The 9242-nt window shown below is 53.9% G+C and overlaps 1 long non-coding RNA gene across 1 annotated transcript in view; it reads left to right on the top strand.

Annotated features, from left to right (window-relative positions):
• Positions 1 to 780: 780 nt before the first annotated feature.
• The window catches only part of LOC113205199 (uncharacterized), a 96076-nt gene continuing 87614 nt past the window's right edge, over positions 781 to 9242 (top strand). Inside the window, exons 1-2 of the long non-coding RNA XR_008011142.1 lie at positions 781 to 902; positions 1033 to 1224. This is a non-coding gene — a long non-coding RNA (uncharacterized LOC113205199). The remainder of the gene's footprint in view (positions 903 to 1032; positions 1225 to 9242) is intronic.

The following is a 9242-nucleotide window of genomic DNA, read 5'->3' as shown; positions in this document are numbered from 1 at the left end:
AAGACACCAAGGGCCCCGCCCCGTGACTTGCTCTTCCATACCCCACGTCACGCGTGTCGCAAGATTGTTTAGTTATTCATTTTTCGCAACATCAAACGTAACCGACGTAACCCCCGTGTGTCCCGATTCCAATCAAAATAAATGTTTTCCTTTTTTTTCACGGGGAAGAGGGGGGATGGGGCGCGGTTCGGGGGTTGTTTATTTGCTTTGGCCCCCGCCGGAAGTTGAAAGTTTGCGCAAGCTTCCCGAAGCCTTCCTTCCCTTCTTTGACCCCTGTGGTCCCCGTGGTCTATTCCAGGGAGACTACGCGAAAATGTTGTGAAAGGCAGCGGCAGATGGGAAAGAAGGGCGGGGTTTGGGGGTGGGGGGTAGAACGGAACGGAAAGGAAAGGAGAATGCAGGAGAAAGATGGTTTTCGTTACGGCGCGAGGGTCTGCTAGGCCACGGCCAGAGGGGGGGACGGTGAGGCGAAGGGGCGGAGGGGTCTCGTGCTGAAACTAATAACCCTCGGCCTTTAATTCAATTCGCCGAAAGTAAACTTTGCCCCTCTCGTAGAGCTGCCATTTTTCACGAGCGCGCGAGTCGTGCAGCTGATTACCTGGCGAGGCGTAAACTAATTATGCAATTGTGTATTTCCTCCGCCTCGCCCTCGCAGCAGAGGCGGCAAAGGCGCCGTAGTCTCACCTCTCGCTTCAAGCCTCGCGCTGAAATACGTTCCAGAGAATTTCTCATACTGAACCTCTCACCACATCGAAATCTACTGCTTGCTTGTTCCTGTTCTTCTTTACAGTATTTTTCGCCAATGTTCAGCCCTTTTTTTTTGTAAGTTTGATTTTGAAAATTTTGTAAAGTTTTGCTAACCATCAGAGCCGTTCGTTGCCGACAACAATGTTTTTCAAAAGGTATTTCACACATTACCTTGTTTGCACGTACGCGCGAAAGCATGACTGGTATTTTGAAGGTTAGGAACTGTTGATATTTTTCGTTGGTCTAAAGTCTGTGACGTTCTCTTTTTGTCATGCTGCAACGAAGTGCTGCGAGTTCTGAGTGAATCAGTGTCATCGGAATGTCTCATTGAGAAACTCTTCCTAACCTGCGGAATAAAGTGGATTTTGCGGAGTGAAGAGCAGAACTCGAACTGACAATATCAGGTGGAGTTTGTGACTTGACTTCAATGTGCCCGACGTCCTCTACCACCACAGTCTCTCTAGTAACTTGCAAAAGGTAAGTTCCAATCTTCAGACTGACTTTTTTTTTTTTTTTGAGAAATGCTGTGGGTTTCAACTTTGAACGTATCATATAGTACCAAAAAACATCTGGTAGTGAAAGAAATTACCCCATAGCCTTCACTTTGCCAATCAAATTATGCACTGATACATCTTTTGCATAACCGGATCTAATGTCTTATATTGAAAGTTCCCCATGGAAATTAAGATGATGACGTAAGTGTAAGTTTGAAAAAAGTATGTTAAAGTGGAGCAGAGTGTAGCTGTTCTAATCTGCTATACCCCAATATTACTTTTTGTACAATTGTTGTATGCTCTCTGTATACTTCTGCCAGTCACATAGTTTTAATGTGGTTACTTCTGAGCAGGGACCGTTGAAGTGTAAAATGAATCACACTTCAGATGTTGTTGATGTAAAAGTATCAACAATTGTTGTTCACTAAAGCGAATCCCCTGAAATTTCATTGCATGGTAAAACTTTGCTGTTTTCTAGGTCAGGGTTTGATGTTTCACTTCTTAGTGAGTTGTTGTTAGGTTGTCCTTGCTTGCACCTAAAATCCAACTGTTGTTTAGTATTTCACAACCCTGACGAGCAAAACAGTACCTACGCGCAGCATTTTCTATCCTGTGGTGCCTATTATTCGACGATTCTCAATCCCCGTCTGATCCCCGTCCGTGAACACCGCGCTCTAACGGGCACCTCCTTGAGGTCGCCCCCCCCCCCCACCCTGTACGCCCACAGCAGCACTCTTGACGGGCACCTCCGCGTGTTCGGGCTGTCGTCGCCCTCCGGCCACCGTGGCGGCCCCCTTGTTGCAATGAACAGTGATCATTTCCGCGTCCGCGACCTGACGGGTACGTGTCACCGTGTCCCCTTGGAGGGAACCTGCTCCTTTCTTGCGTCAGGAACAGGGACTTCGGCTACGATGCCTAGTTTTCGCCCGGCCGCCGCGGCCGCGGGCCTCTGACGGCGTCATCTCTTCTGGTAGTCGCCCCCCTCCCCCTCCCCCGCCCCGCCACTTTTCCTGTATATACCCTCCGGTCAACAGAACGTGATGCTCTGACGGCCACCCCCGCGTGGCGCGACCCGTCGCCGACCGGCGCGGCGCTTTTGCGAAACTTGCATCTCCAGCATCACGCAAACGACGTCCCCATCGCATCCGCGGCTCAATCATCATCCATTATTTGCTCTGCCTCCCCGGCCGTCACGGCCGTGCCGGCGGCGGGGTCGTCACACCCCTGTGCCCCTCTTGCTCGGCCGCCTCGTCCGCGCCGCCGCGCCGCCGTCCTCGCGTCTCCTCCACGCCCCGCCACGCCCCGCCGCGCCCCGCCACGCCCCGCCGCGCCCCGCCACGCCCCGCCCCGCCGCGCCCCGCCACGCCCCCCTTTGCTTGTCCACTCCACGTGCTCAATGGCCGCCACGCCATGTCGTTGCCCTCTTGAACCTCCTCTGCGCTGCCGCCGCTGCAGCTGCACTCGGCCGTGGCGACGTGCCCTGACCCGCTGCTATGGAATGCAGATGGACGCCCGGCGTCCGATTGGTTGGCCGGGCGGGCTCAGAGGAGGAGGAGGACATTTACATGGAGGCGCCATACTAGGCGCCATCCACCGTCCACCTCTTGTTGTTGTCGCCGACGTGCTGCTGCCGCTGCTGCAGGCCGCTCGGCGCGGGGACAATGAGTCCGTCAGGGGCCCCGCCCCTGCTGCCCCGCAATGCACTTAATTGCACTTGTGCGCTGCGTGGCCTGCTGGGGGCTCGGCCGGCCTGCTCCCCGGGTCTGCGTGCGTGTGCGTTGCGGAAGGAGCGACGGAGAAGGGTTGTGCACGGCCGTGTCTCCCACCCGTCTCTCCCTCCTCCCCGCTCTCTATACTCTCCCTCTCTCTGTCGAGTTCGGAGAGGCCTCCAGAGCGCGCGTGGTCCCTGATGACGCAGGCAAACAGAACCCTCATCCTGTGTGCCTGTGGCGCCGGCTGACGGTTGGACACGAGGGAAACACCTGTGCAAAAAATATTTGTAAAAAAAGGAAAATGAAAAAAAAAATGTGTACATTTTAAGTTGCTGAAAAGGGTCCTAAAGAGCACATCCTTTTTAGACTTTCATATTTATTTTGCTGTCGAATTCAGGTCGCTAATCGCCCATCAAAGGTGTGATCGATGTATGAGTCATGTCATGTGAATGTGAGTGTGGTGGGCCTCGCGGGTAACCCCCTTGTGTAGCGCTCATGTGGCGTGCCCGCGTGTGCGTGTGTGTATCTGTGTGAGCGCGCGGCACCGCCCTCCGCCCGAATGTTTGGAGGTGCGTCCCGACTCGCAACAGGTGTCTTGGCTCGTGTGTGAGTGTCGGTGCAAACGCGTGTGCGTGTGTGTTTTGGTGGGCGCCCCCGTGCCGTCGCAACGTGGCCGTGCATGTATTTCGAGTGAACGAAATTTGGGTGCACGAGTGCATGATAAAAGGGGACTTGTGGTTAAGTATAAGTAATTGTATTCAGCGTTTTGAAACGGCTGATCACTTTTTTATTATTTTTATTTACCCTTTCTGTCCGTATAAAAAATACCGCCACGCCGGGTACTTGTGGACGTGAAGCGTGGCGCCGTGGACAGGCGTGTCTGATCGGCTCCTCCTCGTTACTGTCAGATGGGGAGCGCGACGGCTGTCCGGCTTTTTGCCGAAGGCCGACAAAAAGCCCAAGCATACCAGCGTCATCACGCCGCGTCTTATGTGTACGACCCTCCGTCTAACGTGACGCCCCCCGAACACGATGACCCCCGAGAAGAGTGGTCAGCAGCAGCTGACGTCGTGCAGCTGCCGCGTCGCGTCGTCTGCTTCTGAACCGATTCGAATTGTCGCTGCTGCGTGAATTTGTATTCATATTTTTTTTATCTATCCTTATACCCTCTTTTTTGCAGTTTTGTGATCCTGTGGAGGCGCTCTTGCGAACATGGTTGTTGCGTCGGCGGCTCGCAAGGTGTAAAGGCATTCGATACGATCGTACTGAATCGATTACTTGATTCCGTCAAACATTAATTTAGTGATGCGCGTGGGTCAACACGTCCACACAATAAGAACCACCAGGAGCAAAGAAGGAGGGAGAGGGAGAACTTGAGGGGTATGCCTTTTTTTTTCTTGCTTAGCATTTTGTTTTGGAGTCGAGGAACATATGGCATGTCCTGTCCTGCGGCCGTTGCGGCCTCGTGTTCAGGTGTCATGTTGGGCCATCGATTGATACCTTTCCTTTGACATGAGTAACCAGTAACCCTTACTGAGCTAAATCAATTCGAATCGCATGTTGCCCACTGCCGCCCTCCTTTTTCTTTTCAGCATACTTCGTGACGACATACGACCGCGGACTAAGCAGGTGTAATAGGAGTGAAAGGGGTGGGCCGAGGGCTTTGCAAAAGGCGAAGGGGGATCTTGGGAACGTCCAACCGACGGTCGGAGCCGGAGCGAAAGGGGTCTGAGAAAGTAAAGGCTAGGTGCAGTGGGAGGCCTGGCTCTTTCAGGAGAAGTAAAGTTAAGAATTTCCATAAAATCTCACTTTAATTTCAGCAGCCGTCTCCGCTCTCTGTATGTCCGCCTCTCTCTGCCCTGTCTCTCTCTCTCTTCTTCTATGTTCTACCGGCCCTCTCTCTTTCCAACCCGTCTCAGAAAGCCCTTCTACTACGGCTTACCTACCCTCCTCCCCCATCCCTTACTACCTTAACTTTTCTCTCTCCTTCCCCCTTTTTCCATTCTTTTCCTCATTCTTCCGAGTTTCGTAGCCAACCCCCAACTCTCCCCGCCAAGCATAGTTCTTCTGCTTTTGTAAACTTCTGTGCTAGAGGCATCTACTTAATTTTCCCGACACCATATACGCTCCAGACCGGTCTATTACGCCTTTGCTCACCAATAATTGCACTCTTCTTCATTTGCTCTCTTCTCTGCCAACGGCATCGGACCGGGATTCGAACCCAGGACCTCCAAGCTGATCACTTGGCGCTCAGCCGCTCGAGCTCTCCAATGTTAAACCGCTTGGGGATAGAGAATGGAGCTTAAAAAGAGTGAATTTATGGATTAGAACACGGCCTTCTTTTGAGCCAGCCTCGCACCTCCCTTCGCCTGATGTCCAGCAGCAGGCCGGTGCCATAGTGAAGCAATTACAAAACCCAGTATGGCTATAACGGGGGATTATAGAGATTTATTCTGCCACTGGCCGGGGGCATATGAAATAATTACAGAAGAAACGGAGAGATAGCGGGCGGGGAATGGGCGGGCGGCCTGTGTGCGAGGGAAATATCGATTTTTGCTCACGCGATGCAATGCTTTTTCCTTCGTAACAGAAATGTGTTTTGTGCTCCTCCGTGTAGTAGTTTATACTGTTATTACTTTGTTTCTGTATTTTAAGTGTTGTACCTTCTTACGATACCAAAAGCTGCGCATTATCGCTGCGTACTTCATAACGTCAGTTACGGCTACTTCTTCTAACCAACATTTTCGTGCGCAGTACAATCGGAATCATTAATCAGCGAGAAAGGGAGGGAAAAACGAGCACTGCTGGGTGGGAGCAGAGCCCTGCTACTACTTTCTGCTGAAAGACGGAAAAAGTAATACTACAGCTGCGGAAAACGCACGCGCGGGGAAAAACAAAAGGCTAGATGTTATCCCGTTTTGTCTGGTAGCTTAGGCGTGTAGTGGATACAGGGGAGGGTGGGGGTGGGGCTGCGCGGGGGTGGCGCACCCAACATAAAAGGGAGAAGAGGGGAGGCATAATGGGACTCTCGCGCCCCTCCCCCTCCCTCCCCCGCGTGTGCTCGTGATAAAAATGGACGCTTCGTTAGATTCTCTCTCTCCCCCCCGCGAAACAAAAGGCGCTGAGGCACACTTCTAGCAGCGCGGCGGTGGCGGGGCGGGCTGCGCGGGGGTGCCGGTGAGGGGCGGGCGGAGGGAGGGAGGGGAGGGGGGGGCGCCTAGAGTGGAGAACCGCGTCTGTTTAGCGGTGTGCATTACACTCAGTGAGAGAAAATGGCGTCGTAACAACTGACACGGAGCGCCAGGGAAAAGGAAAAGGCGCCGGGCCCTTCCAGCATAGTCGGGGAGGGAGCGCTGGCAAGGGAGAGGAAGAAAATTATTACAATTTATGCGTCATATTTTCCTAGCAAACTTTCGGGGCTGATATGCTTGTCAACCAGACGGCGCGGCGGCGCGCTCTGTTTCCGTGAGGCGCGTCGCGTCGCGCGTCCCCCGCGGCCCGTCGTCCGTCCTGCCAGCGTGCCTCTGCCGCCCGCACCCGTCCGCTCGGCAGCCCTCTAGCCCTCTCTGGCAGTGAGGTAGAATCAGCGTAAGTCTTCCCTAGTAGAGTAGCTGGTCCTGCAAATCACTAACATACCCATGGCACTTTATTTCATCCCCCAGTACCTGGTCCCGGGCTTTGTCAAAAAACAGGGAAAGGATTGAAAAAATCTGGCTCATAGCAACAATTAATTTTTGAAAATCTTTCTCCCTAAAACTAAATAAGCAAAAAGTTTCCGTGTAGATTTGCCCTGCTACCCTTTTAGTTAGTTCGTTAACGTGCGCCGGTGTTACGTAGGTATAGAAAACAGGACACTTCTTACATAACCTTTCTATTTCGTAATACAACAATGAGTCCCATTTTAGTTCACTTATTTCCATGCGGGCTGCGCGGATCCGTCGATCGCGAGCGCCCCCCACGCGCGTCGTTGAAAACTTTTTGGAAAAGGCTGCGGCGGTGGCAGCCAGCGGGAGGTCGCCGTTCCGTCTGCCCTTCTTCCTCTTCCTCCGAGGTGTTGAAATTCGCAAGTTAATTTGGGAGCGATAATTACTTTTAATTGGAGGAGAGGCGAGGGACACGCCTTTTCTCGTCGGGCCGGTGATGGAGAGAGAGTGAGAGAGAGGGAGGGAGTGAGTGAGTGGTGGAGCGCGGGGAGGTCAAGTTTCCTCCCGACCCTGGCGTCGTCGCCGTCCTTGTGTGCCCGCTGTGGCTCGCCCACAGGCACGCCTCTCGCCAAGCACCCGCGGCGGACCTGCTCGCAAAAATGTTTTGTATTCCATCTTGCTTGAGACTGCCAATTTTTTAATTTATTTTAATGGCGTTGAAAATTCCAAGAAAGCCATAAATTGGCTGTTACTGAAACAGTCCGTAACTGTACGTTTAAGCAAATTAAAGAAACGGGGTCTGTGGGCCACCTTGTAAATTAAAATCTACTTTTCTCTACGCCCCCCCCCTCCTTTCTCTCCCTGCAGGTGACGTCTTACGAGTGCCGGGCCGGAGAGCCCCGTAGTGCTGTATCGTCAAAGAGATCAGTTCTCTCATTTCAAATTGCATGATTTGAAAACTCGGGAAATTTTACCGAAGCTAGTCAGTGTACTTCTAGAAGGTGACCCCTTTCTTCTCTTGTCGCTCGCTCGCTCCACTCTGGAGTTTAAGAACGTGCACCGCCTTCCACTCCAGCCTCATCTCTCCTCATCTTCCTATAAATAGTCCCATTGGCTCTGCTCCTGTCAGAAGAGGCGCTCTGGCTTGCCTTGCCTGGCTGGATTAGGTCCGCATTTCCTCTTCCCCGCCCCTTCTCGCGCCCCTTCACCCTCTCTCCCCCCTTTCCATTTTCTTTTGCGGGCTGGCGCAGGACAAAACCGCCGAGCCTTGAGCGGTTTTGCCAACGCCGCCGCCGCCGCCGCCTCTTCGACCTCATTCACTGCGGAAGAAAGTCTTCCACTTGGAGGACTCACTCCCCCTTCTCCTTCAGCAGCCTCCTCCTCCTCCTCCTCCTCAGCCTTCAAACGCACGCGCCCCGGCCGTGCCGCGCGCTTCACCAACACCAACACGCCGCCCACCTTGTTCTCTTTCATCCGCGGACGCACACTTCTTTCCAATCCCCTCTCCCTCTCCCCCGCGGGGCTGCCTGGAGAGCGGCTGGAGGCTCCAGCGGGCCGCGGCCGGGGCGGACAGATAGCTGGGTGGATGGATGGAGCAGAGACGCCGCCCCTCGCCCCTTCTGTCCGCTCCGCTTGTCATGCCTCCCCCGCGCCTCGTTCGGCCTTCTACTTCTTCTTCTTCTTACTTTTCTCTCCCCCCGCCCTTCCCCTTCCATGCCGCCCTTTTTCACCACTCCGACGCCAACGCTACCGTCTTATGGAGCAGCAGCAGGCCTCCGGCTCCTCGCCTTGGCCCTCTTCCTCTTTCTCTGCTCGGAGTCATTTGGGACTTCCCCCCGATCTCCTCCCTCCTCACCCTCCCCCTCACGCGTAATGGCTACAATATCTGCTTTCATCGTTTCGTTTCGCCGGCGCGCGCGGCGCAGACTTCGTTGGGAGAGTTATAATTTGGCATTTATATTCCCCGATCTCGGCCGCGGGGCGGTGCGTCTTGATCTCTCTCTCTCTCTCCCCATATCCCTCTCTCGCTCTCCCTCCCTCTCTCTCTCCGCACGCTCGCTGTTTTGGCCGCGGGCGAAGGCGGCTTGCGAGCGGGCGTGATGCGGCTCGCACGAGGGAAAGAAATGTAGGAACTTTAGCGCCTCGCTCGGCTGCATTCCAAGCGTCGGCTGAGTAAGGGGAGGGGTTTTGGAGATTTCGGTGGGAGGTTTGAACGGTGTCGCATCTGGCCCAGGCCTGTGAGATATGCAGATCGCGATACGATATCCACCAACCAGGTACATCAAACTTTGACTCGATGCACCGAATCTCGATAATAACGCTTCACATTGCAACATAAAAAAAACGTACCAATACATCGCAAAATATCGTGTGGTGTCGAGGCATATCCAAGTGTTTGATATGTTGATAATATCGTTACTGCTCAGCCCTAAGCCTATAAGCTGGTCCCTGATCCGCTCGGCAGGAAGATGATAAAATTTTTCGACAGCAAGAAGGGGAAGATGCGCGGGGCGTCGCGGCGCCCTCTTTCCTTTCACCCTGCGGCGATGTGCGACGCGAATGGGGAAGAGGGGGCTCTGGCAAGGCTATTTCAGGCGCCGGGGCGGGCGCCATCGCGAGGTGACGCCGGGCCTGGCGGGGCGGGG

Source organism: Frankliniella occidentalis, unplaced genomic scaffold (genome assembly GCF_000697945.3).
Source record: "Frankliniella occidentalis isolate FOCC.00 unplaced genomic scaffold, Focc_3.1 Scaffold52, whole genome shotgun sequence".
NCBI classification, from domain to species: domain Eukaryota; kingdom Metazoa; phylum Arthropoda; class Insecta; order Thysanoptera; family Thripidae; genus Frankliniella; species Frankliniella occidentalis.
The sequence above is the reverse complement of the archived record's forward strand: the minus strand, read 5'-3'. Positions and strand labels throughout refer to the sequence as shown.